General features: G+C 41.5%; 1 long non-coding RNA gene across 1 annotated transcript in view; it reads left to right on the top strand.

The window, feature by feature from the left end:
* Window positions 1-2,468: 2,468 nt before the first annotated feature.
* LOC125427049 overlaps window positions 2,469-19,945 on the top strand; it is a 38,725-nt gene continuing 21,248 nt past the window's right edge. The window contains exon 1 of the long non-coding RNA XR_007243630.1: window positions 2,469-2,536. This is a non-coding gene — a long non-coding RNA (uncharacterized LOC125427049). The remainder of the gene's footprint in view (window positions 2,537-19,945) is intronic.

Below are 19,945 nucleotides of genomic sequence, written 5' to 3'. Positions count from 1 at the left end.
GCTTTATCCCAACTGCAACCTGCTATAGATTGCTGTGCGGAAAGAGCCTCTGAAATACACCATGTTTTGTCCTCCCAGTGTACTCTGAAGACAATTATAAGATTAGCAGGTTGAACTACATTCTCATTTTACTCCTTAATGTATAAATAAGATTCAACCAGAGTTACACAGGATGATACAATGCAAAATTTAAGAAAGTGATATTCTATTTTAGACAGCTGGGTGTTCAAATGGAATCTGATTAGACTTCTTAGATACCATAACATCTAGCTTAACTAAATTAATTATAATACCAGTCTCAACAGACTGAGTTGTCAATGTAAGTTACATAGCAAAAATTACTAGCCTTAGTGAAGAATCAAACAATAATAAGGCCAATATCTAAAAACACAATTCTGGATTCAAGATACAAACAAAGGCTTTAGTTTCCAGTAAATAAAATATTGTTATGAATGGGACACTTGGCCTTTATATACTCCTGTTGTCCTCTCCCACAGTAAAATCCTTCATAGAGTAAAACCCTTCCAAACCCATTCACATAAATTGATTTAGGATGTATGTTCTGAAACCAGCAGACAACAAGGGCTGGAGGCACCAAGTGCAGTCAGAAAGAACAAGCACAGTTCCATCAGAGTCCATGGTGTCAACACAGGAAAGAGCAGTTCAAGTTGTGAGTTAGGATCAGTGCTGAGACAGTTTCAATTTTATGTCTGTAATTTTCCATCTTATGTGAAAGTTAACTTCCCAGATGCAGATACTACTTTGTGAGAGTTCCTTATGTGTTCAAGAGCTACTTGGGTACAGCTGGGATGTTCTGGTCAGAAAAATAAATTCATTTTTGTGAGCTAGGGGGATCTAATCCTAGATGAGTCTCAAAGGTTCTCATTGAAATAATCACTGATTGGGTAATTGAGTGTCACCTGTAACAACCACTGTTCTGCCCCCCCCCCCACCCGGTGAATCTGTTTTTGGTGCCCTGCACTTGGCTAAGACAGAGTAGAAGAGACATAAGCCAGGTTCAACAGTTCAACAATAGGTTTATTAAGATAATCAAGACCCTAACTCATCCCTTGAGTCTGTCTAAACCAGAGTTCTTGCTTGTCTTGAGCAGATTAGAAGCTGTAGACTGTGTCTTCTCTTGGCTGCTTTTAAGAAAGTCAGCTGTGTCTTGCTTTCTTTTAGTTCCTTCAGTCTTTGTCTGATTCTAAGTGCTGTTAACCTTAACTTTTGCTCTATGGACTACCTTATACGTCACAAATATTCCAGTCTCCAGCTATCCTTGGCACCTCACTCTGACTGACTGACTGGCTAGAATTAAAACAGGGGATTTCTGAGTAAAGAGGGAAACTGCCTATAGGGAAATGTCTTAAAGGAACAGGGGCTAACTGAAATACCCTCCCTTAGAAGACTTAACATTGAACTAAACCCATGCTAACTTTGAGGAAACTGAAGCTTAATGGGGAAACAACAAAAGCCTCTGTGGCACCTAAAACTTCTTATGGAAGTTTTACTTTTATTAACTTCTAATAATTACTTATCTATCACTAATACAAAACATCAACTATCATAATTAACAAACTTGATTGCAGAAATCAACTGCTTGATTCACTGAAGTTCAATATTCAGGATCTCTTAAAAATCTGTTCCCTTCAACTGTTGGGAATCCATGAGCTGGGCGAGATAAACACATCTCTCTTTGGTAGGCTGACTTGTGCCAATGCAACAAGTGCTCATTTTCAGTTTTCCCCTCTGGACTTTTCAAGATCTGGCAGAATCTGGTCCTGTCAGCAAAACTCTATAGAGGGATGTTCCCCTAAACAATGCACTGGAATCAAACACTATTCTTACTTGGTGTGGCTTCTGAGGATGGTAGGCTCCAAAAAATGGTAAATACCAACATTCTTGGTGTTCTTCTACCCTGTTTCCCCGAATATAAGACATCCCCTGAAAATAAGACGTAGTAGAGGTTTTGCTGAAGTGCGAAATATAAGGCATCCCCGAAAGTAAGACGTAGCAAAGTTTTTGTTTGGAAGCATGCCGGACGAACAGAACACAGAAAAATAAGACATCCCCTGAAAATAAGACATAGCACATCTTTGGGAGCAAAAATTAATATAAGACCCTGTCTTATTTTCAAGGAAACACGGTATATCAAGAGCCTTCTCTGCATGGTTCCTTTCTATCATGGTATTGATGAACTCCACGACATCTTTTTTTAACTGTGGCTTTCTCTCCATGTTTTCCTGGAGAATTTCAGGCATTGCAATGCCATAACACGGTTGTTTGGCAACTTGCTTCTTGGTTCTTTAAAGGGTAGGGGTGCAGTGCAATTGCCTTGTTTGTCTTGGATGCATTCCCTTTCCATAATGAATAAGAACTGTTTGTTGTCTTTAGACAAAGCTGGCTGGTTGTCATGGGCTGCTGTTTGATACACTGGTGATGCTGAATTTTCTGTTTTCTGGTAGCATATCTGGGTGTGATTTGGACAGTCTGACATCTGAGTGGGACACCATTCGTCATAAAGCTCATACAAAAGGTATGTGTGTGTGAAGGAATTCTCTTGCGGTTCGAACAGATTGGTCCATCCTAGTTCCAACTTCTGGGCAAACGGTGTTCCTGGAGGACCTTTCACTTGCTCTTTGACTTCAAACTAATCTGGACAATCTGAACCGATGAGTAGGAAAATCTTGGCATTCACATCGAGCTCTGGTATCTCATCTACTATGGGCTGTAGATGCTGTTACCCAGCTTTCACAGGTTGTGAACTTAATGAAGTAAAAGAAGGAATAGATATTTATGGTATTTTTACAAATGATTATAAAAACGTAAAACATAGAGTAATAGGTCAAAGAAAATTGAATATGGAAATATGGGAAAAATGGAGAAGTAAATGGATGCCTGGCATTCTGGATAGTGCCTCGGTGGCAAGCGTGACTGGAAAAGAAGGTTGGAAATTTATAAGAAACCTGAAGGAAAAAGGTATATATAAAGTGTCTGATTTAGTCTGTGAAGGAGAAATTATGTCATTACAAAACTTGATAGAACTTGGAGGGAAAGAGAATTGGCTGGTAATAAGGGGGTTATGGGAAAGATTAAAGAAATCTAGAATAAAAGGTGATTGTATAATAAATCAATGGTTAAGATTCCATGAAATATTAAAAGGGAAAGTTATAGGATCAGTGTATAAGTATATGGTAGAGGATAAAGAATTTTATGTTAAGAACCGATGGAAGCTAAAAATGGGAGAAAGAAAATTTCTTGGAAGTAGAAAAAATAGAAAGAATTATGGATAGCATGATGATGATAAAGATTGAAAAATATGTGGAATTAGAAAGAAAGGTGATACTCAAATGGTATAGAACCCCAATACAGCTAGCCTATATGATTAAGGGATTAAGCCCAAAATGTTGGCACTGTGGAGAACAGGGAGCATATTATATTCATATGTGGATAGAATGTAAAGTGGTAAAAAAGTTTTGGGAAAACATTTTGAAATATGTAGAACAGTTAGTAAAAGTAAAAATGGATGTAAACAATGATTTATTAATAGTGGAAATAATAGATGATATAAGAGTAAATAGAACTTTAGAACCAATGTATAAAATAATGATTAGAGCAGCACATGCAGTGTTAGCGTTGGGCTGGAAAGATAACAAAAAATGGACAGTCTCAAAATGGTTAGAATATATTTGGGAACAAATACAGCTAGAAATTTTTGAGAGACTGGCAAAAATACACTATGGCAAGAGAAATTAGAAGATATTATGAAATTTATTTATTTATTTATTTATGGGATTTCTATACCGCCCAATTCCCAAAGGGCTCTTATGGACATTGTATGAGAAATGGATGGAAGAAGCCAGATTTAACGAAGAACTATGGAACAAGAGAATAAGAAGAATGAACCTTCTGCTGCTTGCTTGAATAACCAATGAAAAGAAGGGGGTAGGGGGGAGAAAAAGGAAAAATGTATAGTTTGAATAAACATAATGAATGTAACAAATGTAACAATATTCTATACAATATATATACATATATATATATATATGTATAAAAGGTTGTGAACTTATTTCTAAGGAATCTCCACCAGCTGCTAAGAGTGTAACAGCACACAAATATCTTAAAGTAGCAATGGGGAAAATAACTTCGGCTCTTGAGCAAATGTGCGAGAGGCAGGCTGGGTAGGGATCTTTTAAGACTATGTACCAGAAACAGCTTGAAACGTATCTGCAGAGAATTCACAAGAGACCAAATTGCAGTTTAAATATTTTTATATAAATTGGATTTGGATATAAATTTTGTTTGCAAGCAATCACACAGTGAGACGCTAAAGGCAACATACACAATACACAAGTTCCTAAGTATATATATAGATAGAGGAGAGAAAAAAAAAGATATAGGTGGAAGGAAAGATAGAATGGGATTTGGGGAAGCGGGGGGTCATACATTACCTAAATCAGCTGAAGAAAGTCTTGGAGAAGGCAAGGATTCAAATGACCAGCATCTGAATCCAGGCAAAGGACGAATTCGTGTCTCACACCAACAAGACCAAGAGAGGTTCAAGTTAGCAATGAGCAAAGGGTGCACAATACTTTTATACCATTTTGCACGGGTAGGGGCAGGAACAAGTAAGTTTAAGTTTCATTTTCCTAAATTCTCTGGAATTTCCCATGCTGGGCTTGCTGGCTTGAGCTAATCAAAAGCTCTATCTATTGTTCTAAGTACCTGGGACAATGGAGTCAATTGCTCTTAGATTAAATCAGGAAGCACAGAATGGCTTTATGCAGAGTAACTCTTTGGAGCCTCCACTTAGGTTATTCAAAAAAAAAAAAAAATTTGGCTGAGGTGCATCCAGATTAGGAAGGGATTGGATTGGTTTTAGGGAAAAGTGTACTCAGAATAGGTTGAAGAGAAATGGGCAAGGAAGCTTCTTATCATTTGCTTCGGCCAGTGACCCATTTTCTGAAAAGGTGTAGTGAAATGTAGCATCAAATACCAAGACGGTTTTCAGTGTCTATTGTGTCAAAGTAGTTCAGTGAGGTGTGGTAATCAAGATCATGTCCATAGTTAATGAGGCTTCCAGATTCACTGGAGTAACTCATTCATTGATTTAATCTCGCTAAACAGACCTTTTGCCTGTGGCCTGCTTCTAAGTGGACACACTGCTACACACACAAAAATATGAGAGGTGGCTTCTGCCAATGTAGTTTAACAGGAAAATATTCTGAAATAATATATATTGGGGTGTCAAGGGCAAGGCTAACAATGCACATGGTGCATCGCTATGCTCCTTGTAGGAATTTGCCTGTCATCCTTGGGGATGTGCTGACACTCAATAAGTGTAGGTAATTTAAACTGCTTTGTGCCATCAATGGCTTGCAGAATGAATTCCGAGGCTATCTTTCCTGTCATGACCTGGTCTCCACTGCACGTGGTCATGACAAACTCTATTTCTTTGGACTGTATGTGAAACAGTTCAAAAAACTCTGGGGTTGCTAATGAAATGTCACTTTGTGAATCTAACGCCACATACATATGTTTGGCTTGACTCGGTGAGTTTTCTGGATAAAGATCTGCAAGGCAAATTGGATGGCAGGTGCAAATCTTCTTTGCTCCATCACACAGGGCCGTGCACGTTGCTGAAGCAGCTTTGGTACCTTTGTGTTGTGATGGTTCTGCAGAAGTTTGTTCTGCCTTTTTAGGCTCTTTCTTAGGTGACTGTGCATGTGCAGGATGGTGTAGTGCTGAGCAATGTTTCTCACTGGAACATTCTTGACACTCTAACTTTGCTTTGCAATCTTTAGCCATATGATTTTTGAAGGAACACCATTTGAAGCAGAGAATCTGCTCCTTCACATATGATAGACGTTCTTCGTAAGGTTTTTCCTTGAACTCTTTGCAGTTCTTTACATCATACTGCTTGTGTACTGGAGACATCACTTCTGATGGCTTTCTGGTGAGTTGTTTATCTGAGTTTACTTTAGTCTCTGTCTTTTTGACCACAACTTGTGGTTTTCTTTTAGGATCTTTAAGCATCTTCTTCTCTTCTCTGGCATTTTGTTATAAAGAAGGAAATCCTGTTTGAGGATCATTTCTTTCTTTAGCCATCCTGGTTATGAAATTTACAAGATGAGAGTATGGTGGTGTCTTTGTTGATGACTCTCTTTGTAGGTAAAGACTTCTTTACCCCAAGACTCTTTCAGTGGAAAGGGCAACTTGTCGATGACCTCTCTCTGAGTCAAATGCTGGTCTAGGCATGCAAGTCCTGGCAACTCTGAGTGGATGCTCCACATTGCTCATCTAATCTAGTCCATGCTCGGTCTGAGGCCATATGAGGGTTTCTCACATGTGCTGTAGACTCTCTTTATCTGTGTGGAAGAGGTTGGTTTTAACCAAGCTATGAGCAAGGTTAGTTCTTCTTCTACGGTGAGCTTCAATTCTTTGATTACTCTCTGGAATGTGATTTCCCACAACAGGTAATCTTCTGGTTGGTCAGAGAACTTCTGTATGCCTCTGTCAGCTAAATCTTTTCTGGGATTTCTGGAGAAAGTGGCACTCAGGACACCTGACCAATTTGGAACCTCTGGCTGGGTGAAAGCATACTGTGGAGTTGATGATACTGCAGGAACAGCTGTCATCTGAAGTAATTCTGGTCCCCGTCTAGGAACTGCAGGATTGAGAGTATGTGATGCAACTGGAGTAGTGTATGTTGACCATGTCACACTGTGTTATCTTGTTGGCCAAACTTGCTTCTCATTGGCTTGAGGCAGACTATTCAGTAGATCTGCCTGTTGACTGGTTACTTCTGGTGTCACCACACTAGACTGTGGTTGAAAGGAAGCTGGTTGCTGCACTTCAGGCATCTGCTACTGATTGTTTGCACTTTGTTTGAACAACTGGAAGTTGTTTGGCACTTTTAACTTCCTCTGGGGCTTCAAGATTGGTTGTTTGTGTATTCAAATAGGAAGTCACCTTAACTATGGGGTCTTCTTCCTCTACTTCTTCAAAACTGAAGGTGAATAGACTGCCTTTAAGGCCTTGTTCCAAAACTTGAGCTCTTGCCTTAAGCTCTTCTGCCTTTGCTCTTTGTTCTAATGTCAACAATTCAGCTGCGCTGCCTTCCTTCTGGCTTCTTGGGCATCTTGTTCAGCCTTCACTATGGTGGCTTGGGTCTCTTGTTCAGCCTTCATTCTGGCTGTGTCAGCTTGCATCTTGGCGGCTTGGGCTTCTTGTTCAGCCTTTGCCATGGCTTGTCTTTTAATAATTTCTTCTCTTTTTCCCAGGAAGGCTGCTTGTTTCATGGCTCCAGCCGCATCTGCTTTGGCTTCCAGGAGCTTCAATTCCATAGCCATCTTTTAAGAATGGCAAAAGTCGTGACTATAATGTGAGCCTGACCTTGTGCTTCTAGCTCTATTGGAAGTGTATGAGGATTTTTTTCTAACTTCAGATGCATGGTGGCTTACCTTGCTTGATGCTTTACTAATATCTTTTCGTGGAACATGAGGTGACAGTCCCCTCCTATGCTTCTTAGGAGGGGTGAGGAGTCTGCAAATGCCTCGGTGTCTTCCTCCTGCATGGACTGAACCACTGGTTGCTGATCTGCTTGCCATTCCTGTATTTTGTTGGATAAATCAAACATGATATTATCAAATACACTCTCTTTCTCTTTTTGCTGCTGTGCCATCTCCGCCTTCATGGTTAAGGCTTCTGGGGTATTAATGCACTCTAGAAGGGAAATCACATGTTAGCTGAGTTTTCCATGTAAGGTACTGTTGCTGTAAGACTTCCTTACAGTTTAGTATCTCTTCGTGCTGCTCATACCCTGCTTGACTGGTAGTTAAAAGGTCTTCCCACATATTGGAACATTTAGGTTTCAAGGAATCCACTTGGTCCTGCAAATATGCAGCCAACTTTTCAGAGGGCTTTTTAACTCTAATGCTTCTTTGTGATGTAGTACTTGTCATCTTAATGGTAATTTACTTTCTTCTTTATCTGTTTTTAACTTTGGAAAAAGTTACTTTTAGTGCAAAAGATCACAAATTTCCCAGCCAGGTACTTTTGGCAAATAGGAATAGTTCTCCTTTTGTTGCCAGGCAGACTTCAAGCCTTGCAGCTTCAGGCTTGCTTGCTCTAGGGCGGAGACTTACTGCTAGCACAGAGAACAGAAACCTTCTTCAGCCTGCTAATTTAGGCTAATACTAATTGTCCTGCTGCTGTTGCTAGACAGACTTCAAGCTTTAATTGCTGCTCTAGAGTGGAAACTTACTGCTAACACAGAGAACAGAAACCTTCTTCAGCCTGATACTTTAGGCTAATAGGAATTGTCCTGCTGCTGTTGCTAGGTAGACTTCCAGCCTTAATTGCTGCTTGCTCTAGGGCGTGCTTATTGATACCACAGAGAACAGAAACTTTATTGCCTGCTACTTTAGGCCAATAGGATCTATTCTCCTTCTAGTTGCCCGGCAGAGTTCAAGCCTGGCTTTTTACTCTAGGGCTCTGCCTTTAAGAGCAAACCATTCACTTTTGAACATTGCACACAGTTGTGCTGAAGAAAATACCACAAATAGCAAAGAGCAAATGTCCCACATTTCAGAGATCATCATAGTTACACAAAATGGCCACCGGTACTTCAAAGAAGTCTCTGCACTTAAAATGGCCGCTTACACTTTAGCAAGGCTAGTTTCACTTTTGCAAAAGTTGCAAGCTGGTTTCAGTTTTGCAGACTGCAGCACACAAGCCTCTTCCTCAATTGCTACTCCCCGCCTTGCTTCCTCCCACCAAAGGAACCTTTATATCAGCAAAGCAACGTTGTGGGTTTACTTGGGAGTAAGCAAGTACGCTTGCACAAGCTTTTCACTCTTTCCAGCCAGGGGACCCTCTTAATGGAGAAAATAGCAGTCCAGATCTACTCGGGAGTAAACAATTACATTTGCTGGGATTTTCTTCTTGCTTTCCAGCCAGGGGATCCTCTTAATGGGAAAACAGCATTCCATGTCTACTTGGGAGTAAACAGTTGCCCTTACATACACTTCTCTGGCTTCTTTCATCTATAGGAGCCTTTTGAATAGGGAAACAGCTGGCAGGTCTACTAGGAGTAAATGGTTGGGAGCTGGGTTGCTGTATCTTTACTGGTGCTGGGAGGCAGTATCTTGTACTGGGCTGGAGCTGGATGGCTTTATTTTGTTTCTGTGTGGGGCTGGAAGACTTATTCATGACTTTTCTGCCCCCCAAGTGAATCTGTTTTTGGTGCCCTGCACTTGGCTAAGACAGAGTGGGGGAGACACAGGCCAGGTTCAACAGTTCAACAATAAGTTTATTGCTCAAGAGAATCAAGACCCTAACTCCTCCATTGGGTCTGTCTAAACCAGAGTACTTGCTTGTCTTGAGCAGATTTGAAGCTGTAGACTGTGTTTTCTCTTGGCTGCTTTCAAGAAAGTCCACTGTGTCTTGCTTTCTTTTAGTTACTTCAGTCTTTGTCTGATTCTAAGTGCTGTTGACCTTAACTTGTGCTCTATGGACCACCATGTACATCACAAATATTCCAGTCTCCAGCTACCCTTGGCACCTCACTCTGACTGACTGGCTAGAACCAAAACAGGGGATTTCTGAATAAAGAGGGAAAATGCCTATTGGGAAATGTATTAAAGGGACAGGGGCTAACTAAAATAGAAGACTTAACAATGAACTAAATCCATGCTAACTATGGGGAAACTGAAACTTAATGGGGAAACAACAAAAGCCTCTGTGGGGGCACGACAGCCACCATAAAGGATAAATTGTTACTTCCCTCATTCTAATTCCCCCCAATCTATTCGCTGTAACATGAAATTACTGCCTGAGCTCTGCACATGTTCTAAAACAGCAAAAGTGCCTTCTGCCTATTAAGATTTGGCTGTGGTCATGCATGTACGTAAGGGGGGGTTCTCGGGTTTGAACCCCCCCATTCATGTCCGAAGCTCCGCCCCTCTGTTTGTGGGTTTTTAAAACATTTTAGTGCTTTTTAGTTTTTGGCCTGCAGGGGGCGCATTGTTTGGGCTAGCAGCACCAAACTTTCAGGGATTGTTTGGGGGATTCTCCTGATGATACCTGCCAGTTTGGTGAGGGTTGGTCCAGGGTGTCCAAAGTTATGGACTCCCAAAGGGGGTGCCCCATCCTCCATTGTTTCCAATAAGAGCTAATAGAAGATGGGGGCTACACTTGGAGGGTCCATAACCTTATACCCCCTGAACCAAACTTCACCAAACCTGGGATATATTATCAGAAGAGTCTCTTATTGATACCACCCAGGTTTTGTGAAGTTTGGTCCAGGGGGTCCAAAGCTATGGACTCCCAAACGGAGTGCCCCATCCTTTATTGTTTTCAATGGGAGCAAATAGAAGATGAAGGCTACATCTTTGAGGGTCCATAACTTTGGACATCCTGAACCAAACTTCACCAAACCTGGGATGTACTATTAGGAGAGTTTCTTATTCACAGAACCCAGGTTTTGTGAATTTTGGTCCAGGGAGTCCAAAGCTATGGACTCCCCAAGGGGGTGCCCCATCCCCATTGTTTCCAATGGGAGCTAATAGGAGATGGGGGCTACACTTTTGAGGGTCCATAACTTTGGACCCCCTGAACCAAGCTTCACCAAACCTGGGTGGTATCATTAGGAGAGACTCCTAGAGATACCCTGAAAGTTTGGTGCTAGCTTAACCATTGCACCCCTGACAGCAGGCACCTACCAAATTTCCCCAGATTCTCTTTTTAAATCCACCCCCTTTGGCATGAATTTAAAGAGAGAATCTGAGATCCTCAGTTTAGAAGAAGAAGAAGAGTTTGGATTTATATCCCGCCTTTCTCTCCTGCAGGAGACTCAAAGGGGCTTACAATCTCCTTGCCCTTCACCCCTCACAACAAACACCCTGTGAGGTGGGTGGGGCTGAGAGAGCTCCGAAAAGCTGTGACTAGCCCAAGGTCACCCAGCTGGCATGTGTGGGAGTGCACAGGCTAATCTGAATTCCCCAGATAAGCCTTTACACCTCAAGTGCTAGAGCAGGGAACCAAATCCAGTTCCTCCAGATTTTAGAATGCACCTGCTCTTACCCACTACGCCACATTGAAAGTAATGATGTTTCAGGGTGGGGGATAATCCACCCCAAAACAGCATCACTTTCAATGTTGTTTAACTAGGGACCCCAGATTCTCCCTTTAAGGTGGATTTAAAAGGAGAATTTGGGCTCTGCTCAGGTTTGGGAAACACCATTTGAACATGATGCTGGTTGGGGGTGTATTCCAGTGCATCACAGCGGCTGTGTCTCAGGCACAAAACTCAGATTTTGCACCAGGCTCCATTTTCCCTCTATGCCTCTGCCCAGAGGGGAGGGGCAGGGCAGGGCAGGGGAGTCTGCCATCCCCGACCTCGGAGAGCTGCTTTTATAAGCACTAGGCCAGGGGCGGGGCTTGGGGAGGCGTGGCCATGCCCAAGGGCGGGTGGGGGTGTGGCCCCACCCCCAAGCCCCCCCATAAAAAATCTATACCTACGTCCCTGACTGTGGTATGTAGAAAGTTAAGCTTTGTTATTTTCTGTGTCCTAAGTTGTCTTGCTGTGGTCCTCAGTTTACCTTGCTGTTTTAAATCCTGTGTTTTACTCTGCAATCTATTCAAATAAAACTTCCACTAACTTTTTTATGTTGTGAGTGCTGATTCAAGCTTGGGGACACTACAACTAAAGTAAGGCCCTTTTGCCTTGACAGTTAGTCAGTCCAAGAAGTCAGAATTTCTAGAGTCCAAAAGCCAATCGAAGTACATGGTGTATTTGCTCCCACAACAGCCAAGTCTAATTGCTGGCTTATCTAACTAGGACAGAAGAGTCTCCTGTTGCTAATTAGGGTATTCTGACATTCCAAGTCACATGGCACATGTCAGCTTTATCTTTGTCTCATTGTTACTGACAGGGAATGATTTACACTGAGATTGCATCAGGGTCCTCTGTAGTCTTTCTTGCATTTCCCGTCAGCACTGTCATTGCCTTTGCTCCATACACTTTAGCAAGCTCTCTAGTGAAGCTAATTGTTGGTGGGTTTCAGGCACAGCTGGAGTCCTTGAGCTGGAAGACCACAGACACAGTGAGACCTCTTCTGCCTGCAGCTGTTTCTCTGTTCTAAGACTGATTTCTACTTGTGTCTGTTCCTCTGTTCTCAGACTGACTCTCAATTTCCTCTTTGTCTGAGGAGGTCTCAGCAGGCTGACCCATGACAGTGTGATTCTGCTTAAAATTGCACTGTCTAACACTTCACAAGTACACACAGCCTGCTTTTCCCCCAAGGAGGAAAATATTGGCTGGGATGCAAGAGTATTCTTGACTCTCAATGTTTCATGAAGCCTAATACTTGAGTAGCAAGGCTTGCAAGCTCTTAAGCTGTGGGGGCAGATGTTTTGCAATTGTACATGAAAGTAAAGGTCATAACATTTCAGAACCTGTTAAGAGTTCATGATAAGTCTTCCTGTTATTTTTTGGTTAAGCTTTCATGATAACCTTTGCTTTTATAAACCAATATTTTAAAGCATTTATCATTCACTCATTACATTAATATGCATTGGTCATATAAAATACAATACATCCATTTAATTTTTTACAGCAGTATAGTGGTGCCAAAAATGAACTTTCTTCAGCCTCAGAGGACTAGCATACATACAATCCAGGTTGTAATACAAGCAAAGTCATGTAATACAAATACAGAATATCAGGTGTCTATCAGTTGCACTTGATGGAATGTCTAATGGATAGAGAGTGGAATGGTGATTTATTGTCAAAGTCTTTCATGGCCAGAATAAACGGACTGTTGTGGGTTTTATGGATTGTGTCGCCATGTTGTATTAGTTTTTGCTCCTAAAATTTTGCATGAATCTATGGTTTGCAGGCATGACAGAGGAATGGTGGCCGTTGAAGTTACCACTGCAAAAGTACAACACCCAGTCCAGCAGACCATGCTAGAAATCCACCATGCTAGGGGAGTGGTACTCACTCTACAGATCACTGAAAACAACATTCATAATTACCAGCAACCAAAAGAGCCAAATGACTACTGTATCCCCTGCAAGGCACACACATACAATAATAAGATATAACTATTTGTAGTGAAGCACCGCCTCAGCCCCAGAGGTGGGGCCCTCTGCTGACCCCCCCTTCCCTTGCCCAGTTGGTGAGCTGCCTGTCCTTGCCCCCGCTGTCTGGAAGGCAGCAACCTTTTTGCCCACAGCTTGACTGTGGAGGGGCTTAAGACTGCTTTGCCTCCCTCCTCACGAAATCCTCTGGGCATCCCTCCACTCCTCCCTCACCGGCCCTTCCTCACCTGGCCGCTCCAGCCTTGCAGCAGCTTCATGAGGCCGTTGGGATTTGTTTTACCCGAGTTGCCAAGCCTAGTCCTGATTCCCTTCTTTGCAACATTCTTTCTACCTTCTAACTGGGATATAAGGGCTCATGGAGCTATACTCAGACTTGTTTTTCATGAAAGGAGATTTCACATTTGAAAGACTATACCCTCGTGTTTCCATCCCTGAAATGAGGCCTTTAACTCAGGAAGGCCTTATCCATCCTCAGGAAGGCCTTGCCTTACCCATCCTCTAATCCTTCCAACAATGACTGTTTCAAGGTGGGAATCACACACTAATTACAAGCCCTACTTGGCAATGACTGTGCCCTCTTTCCTGAAACATAGGAAGTCACAGATAGCATATCAAGGAGCCACACATGACTTCCAAGTCACTGAATGAGCATCACTGCTCCAGGGGCAATATAAATTGAACTTCCAGGCTTGTGTAAGCCAACATTACATGTGCTTGTATGTGCTGCTCAGTATTGATAGCAGCCATGTTAACAAAACATTCAAAGATTGGGAAGGAAACAGTTTATACCTAAGCCACCTCCAGCAGACAGGCTAAGATTTCTCTTCTCACTAATAAGTTGGTAGGACCACAAAGTTAAATCAGTTAGAGCTTCTACAATTTCAGCTCTGCTCTGACTGTTGCCCCCTACAAGTCAAAAGCCTCCACTGGGATTCAAGCTACTGTTCTTGAATGAGTCACTTGCAGGGAGAAAATTGCTGGACCTTGATTCCTGAAGATCTGTGTTTAAGACAAAGCACCTTACACCAATTTTGTAGTAGGTGTATTTTTCCTCCAAAATCTTATGGTTGCATGATGCCCCAAAGCAGCGACATCTGCCAGCAATGATCATTCCTTTGAGAAAATACCCAGGACTTACCATTCTTGTGACTGTATCTTACTCTATTTTCTGTTATGCTATTATTGCTTACTTAGATGTTACTTAGATGCAGCAAGGCTTTTTCCCTCCTCCCTCTGCCCCATTGCCACTGGCAAACTCTACTGAGACTTCCTCCATTACTGATGCTGGCAGCAAAAACTGCACAGATACCAACACGTGCTGCCAGGCGCATCAATGCTCTCTCCCCCCCACCCCACTTCAATACTGGGAAATCTTGCAGATCTCCTGGTCTTTGCTGGAGGCTCTTGCAGCCATCTGACCCAGAAGGAAGTAGGTTTGTTGTCTGTGCTTGCATAGACCACACTTTATTTAATAAAAAAGAGAGAAATACCAAGAGATAAAACTAAGGAGTAAAATGTAGAACTTATCTTAAAAGGTGGAGGAGCCCCACAGATAACGTCCGATCAGCACGGCAGCCGGAACCGGACTTTATTTAATTAGGGGGGATTTAAAATGCCCAGTACATTTTCAATTTTTCTGCAAAATCAAGGGTCCCACAAGTTTGTAAAAAATCTGTTTTAGATATCTGCAGATAGAGGGCAGAACACTTGGAAAGCAGATATAGAGATGACATTTTTTCATGATTTCCATATAAATAATTATGATGATGATGATGATAGCTAATCTGCATTCATATAGTTAAGGATCTCAAAGTGTTTTAAAACTGCTAATTAATTAAGGCTTGGAACACTCTTTGGGGGAAACTATGGGACATGGAGAAATTACTTTATTCACCAATGAAAACCAGCCATCTCTAGGGTGGAATACAGCAGCTGTTTAACAAGCCACAACACTAACTGTTTAGGACAAGGGGAGTGCTTTAACCACTCAGACTGCAACAGGAATTCATGGATAGAAAAATATAATCACTTCAACTAATTTTCTAGCAGAACACAGGGCCTATTCATATGCTAGCATTTTTTTCCAGTGGGATTTCTAACAGCCATAATGAATCAACACTTAGGTATAACACCAATTACCCTAATGCCTTTTGAACATCCAAGTTCATATTCTTCCTTGCTTTTAGTTGTCTTCTGCTAAGTTAAGCAATGTGGAGCTGCCGTTTCTAATCTTTCAGTTTTTAGAATCCAAATCTTTCCATACAATTGTATGGTAGTCATAAGGTAAAATATAACCATTGATAAATACAATTAATGAGATGTTAAAAAGAAAGATTCATGAAAATACTTTAACAGTATTTAAGGGATCAAGACTAATTGGGTTGGAGATAGTGAACTTCTCTCCATTGAGGACTCTTCCTCCACTGAGAGAAGCTTGCTTCTGACAAAGAAAAGCTACCTCCACTCCAGTAAGACTGTTTACCATTCTATTATCCTCTATTTTACCATCACAACAACTCTATGAGTCAGATTAGACTGACAGTTTGTGATTGGCCTCAGATCTCCTAGTGAACTTCCACAGAAGAGTGAGGATTCAAACATGAGTCTCCCAGATCCTAGTCTAAAACTCTAACCATGATACCACTTTGGGTTTTATGAGGTGGTTGCTCTTGGATAGTAGCAAGCAGCCAGACCTGGGTGAATCATACAGGTTTTTGATAGCAAGCCACTTGGTGGTTGGCTATTGTATGTTTTCCAGGCTGTATAGCCTGATAGCAATTCACTTGGTAGTTGCTGCCAGGCCAGGGCCCAGTGATTCTTCCCTCAAAGATCAAAACATCTGTGGAATGGTCCTGACCCTCCCCTGCATTTTCCTGAAAGAAACCAAAGCTGGAATGCTGGCAATACAGTTGCGCTTTCCTAGCAATGGCCACTGAAGGCATCAGTTTCTTAAAGTTTTCAGTACAGTGGCTGAAACAACCGAGCGTTGGAGGGCAGCATGGGCATGTCTTTCCAGCTGCCCAGAGATGCAGAAGAGGAAAGGCAAAGGTGAAGTCCCACTGGCATGAACTTGCCCTGGGTGAAAGCTTCAGTGTCAAGAAGTCGATCCACCTGCTGTGGCAGCGGCAGCTTAATTTATGCCAGTGGGAAGCCGCTGCCTCTGGCTGTGCAGAAACATCCATAGTCTCTGGAGCAGCAGAAAACAAGCTTGCTCCTCTTTAACATGAAATATTTAAACATGGCTAGCATGCCATTCCTTAAGCTTCTTTTTTCCAGATTAACTATACCCACCTTTCTAAATCTCTCTTCATAGGGCATGGATTTTACTATTTTGGCCTTTTACCATTTTGAACACTCTCTTCTGGATGTGTTACAACTTGTTAATATCCTTTTTGAATTGTGATGCCCAGAACTGGACACAGTGTTCCAGTTGAGGTCTGACCACTGCAGAATAAAGTGGTACTATTACTTCCCTTGGTCTAGACAATGTATTCCTATTAATGTAGTCCAGAATCATATTGACTTTGTTAGCTGCCACATTGCACTGCTGACTCATGTTCAGCTTGTGGTCTACTAAGACTCCCAGATCCTTTTCATGTGTTCTTTGTTGAGCCAGGTATCACCCACCTTATATCTGTGCATTTCTTTCTTTCTTTCTTTCTTTCTTTCTTTCTTTCTTTCTTTCTTTCTTTCTTTCTTTCTTTCTTTCTTTCTTTCTTTCTTTCTTTCTTTCTTTCTTTCTTTCTTTCTTTCTTTCTTTCTTTCTTTCTTTCTTTCTTTCTTTCTTTCTTTCTTTCTTTCTTTCTTTCTTTCTTTCAGTGTAGTACCTTTCATTTCTTCCTTTGGAAACTTATTTTGTTAGTTTTGGCCCAGTTCTCTATTTTGTCAAGGTCATTTTGAATTCTGACCCTGTCAACTGGGATATTAGCTACCCCTCCTTATTTGGTGTCACCTGCAAATTTGACTAGCATGCCCTCTATTCCATTATTCAAGTCATTTATAAAAAAAATATTGAATAGCACTGGGCCCACGACATAACCCTGCAGCACCCCACTAATCACTTCTCTTCAGGATGAAGATGAACTATTGGTGGGCACACTTTGGGATTGTCCAGTCAACCATTTACAAATTCTCCTAACAGTAGCATTGTTTAGTCCACATTTTTGCTACTTTTTTTTTTGCAAGAATCTCCTGGGAGACAATTTATAGGACCTGAAGATTTAAATCAGTTTGGGAACTGTGCTGGCTCTCCAGACATTTAAATTCACTATGCTGATCAGCCTACCAGGGTGGTAATTTCAAAGCAGCTTTAAAGCTGATAGGGAACCTCGACTGTAGTTGTCCTGGAACCTGTTATAAACTGGAGAGCCGCATGGTTGGCCGTACCGAACTGATGGTAGCAGTTCTATTTGAAGTCCTCATGTTTGTAGAAGGAATCAAGATGTGCAACATCCACAGCATTCATTCCATCTACCAAGCTTGTCACTCCGTCAAAAAAAGAGGTAGTCTGGCATGATGTTTTTGAAAAACTCATGTTGACTTTTAGCGATCATGGCATTCCCTTTTAAGTGCTTACAGACTTTTTGTTTAATGATCTGCTCTAGAATCTTCCCCGGTATTGATGTCAGGTTGACTTGATGGTAATTGTTTGGGACTTCCTTTACCCCCTTTTTGAAGATGGGGACAACATTTGCCCTCCTCCAATCTGCTGGGACTTCTCCTGTTCTCCAGGAATTCTTGAAGATTATTGTCAGTGATTCTGAGATTACTTCTGCCTTTTAATGTAGTTCATCAGGCCCGGGAGACTTGAATTTCTAGTACTTTCTCTTTATTCTGTGCTAGATTTCTCCTACTGCATTCGCTGCCCCCATTTTTCCCAGTCATTGGCCCTTTATGCATGGCCAGAGCAACAGGGCTGCATTGGCATGGTTCATTCCAATGCAAGCCCCAGGGCCATTAGCGCAAACGGCCCCGCTGGCTGCGCAGCTGACAAAGCAGACTCCACACGGCCATGCAGCCCCCAAAATGCCTCCTTACCTCCTCCTGGCTTTTGTCGCTCTGTGGAGGCCAAGAGACATGCCCCCATAGCCAGAGTGATGACTGCAGGGACGGAGGCCAGGAGGTGTGTTCCCTGGCCTCCACAGAGCAATGTAAGCCAGGAGGAAGTAAGGAGGCATTTGGGGCCAGTGCAGGATATATGCTGCCTTCTACCTGGTGCTGTTCGCTCGGCACTGGATGGAAGCTGCGTATTCCAAAAACCTCACTCCCCAAGAGAGGTTGGAATACATCATTTGGGTGGGGGGGGAAGAGCAGCACTGCATAGTTTTGGCAGTGCTGCCTGGGCAAAGGGTCCACCCCCAAACAATGGGTTACCAGTAATTCCGACCTGTGCAGAAAGGGCCATTGAGTAGTTCTGCCTTTCATTTGTCTCCAGATTATTATTATTATTATTATTATTATTATTATTATTATTATTATTATTATTATTATTATTATTATTATTATTATTATTATTATTATTATTATTATTATTATTTCTTGGATTTGGTATACCATCCAATCCCCGAAGGGCCCTGGGCGGTGTACAATTAGCATTTCTGCATCTTCTCCACACATAGATCCTACTCGTTCCTTGTTCTTGCTTTTGCTATAGACATAACTACAGAAAAGCATTTTTAAGTTGCTTTTAACTTCTCTAGTAAGCTGAATTTGTTCTGCACTTTAGCTTTTCTGACTTTTTCCCTTCATCTCCTGGCTACATGGTTGAATTCCTTTTTGGTTATTTCCCTCTTTTTCCATTCTTGTATCTGTCCCTTTTAAAACTTAACTCAGTTGAAATTCTTTAGACATCCATTCCAGTTTCTTTAGACAACTCCCGTTTTATCTCCTCACTGAAACAGTTTGAAATTGTGCCTTTAAGATCTCACTTTTAAGAAACTCCCATCCATCATGCACTCCCTTCTCTTTTAGTATTCTTAACCACAGGATAACACTCAGTCATACCCTATGTTTATTGAAAGTATGCATTATGCTGAGTTATACACTGCACTCCCTCTATAAAGTAACAGTTTCTAAAGTAAACATTACAAACAATTAAAATCTTACACCCATTTCAGATATCAGCAACCATTTTGATTTGAACCTTTGTCTCTCCTAATCCCACTGAATTGCATTTTAATGTCTTGTTAGCTATTTCTGCTTGGGTATCTGGTGCTGTCATGCAATTATTTGAGTAATTGACTTGAGTATTATTTTAATAATATAAGTTAGGATTTGAATTTCATAGGAGGAAAGTAGGTAGTTTCCTTATAACAATGCATTTATTTCCATGCATTTACCATCATATTTCCATAATTCCTTTATTGCCAGTTTCCATATACAGGTGTACTGCTTGCATAATGAAGTATAGAAATGTGTGAACAGTGCTGAGTTTCACAATGAGGGTATTGAGAGTGCAAAGATCTTTTTGTCCTTTTCAGCCCATATGCAAATAGAAGCCACAGTGATCCAAAAGCTGCTCTAGGTAAAAGTAGCAGCATTAATTCCCAGCCTAGTAAGCAAAGACTAAGGGACAGAAGACGAGAGATGACTTTCACTGTTTGGTAGTTTTGCATTAGCAACTGTTATGAAGTGTTCTGGATACATTAATAAACAATGCAGTGAACTTGTTAAAAAGGATGCAATGGCTTCAACAGCAAGTATAAATGGCTACTCTGCTGAGTCATACAGAGAAGCTGTAAAAGACATCTAGAGTTCCAGGACTTGTAGCAAACGAAGGGGGAAAAGGCTAGCCTAGTTTGTTGAAAAGAGTCAGATTGTTTTCATAAAGATGTGTGGA

This window comes from Sphaerodactylus townsendi, linkage group LG02 (genome assembly GCF_021028975.2).
Source record: "Sphaerodactylus townsendi isolate TG3544 linkage group LG02, MPM_Stown_v2.3, whole genome shotgun sequence".
Classification (NCBI taxonomy): domain Eukaryota; kingdom Metazoa; phylum Chordata; class Lepidosauria; order Squamata; family Sphaerodactylidae; genus Sphaerodactylus; species Sphaerodactylus townsendi.
Note: the sequence above shows the minus strand (reverse complement) of the source record. Positions and strands in the feature narration are given on the sequence as shown.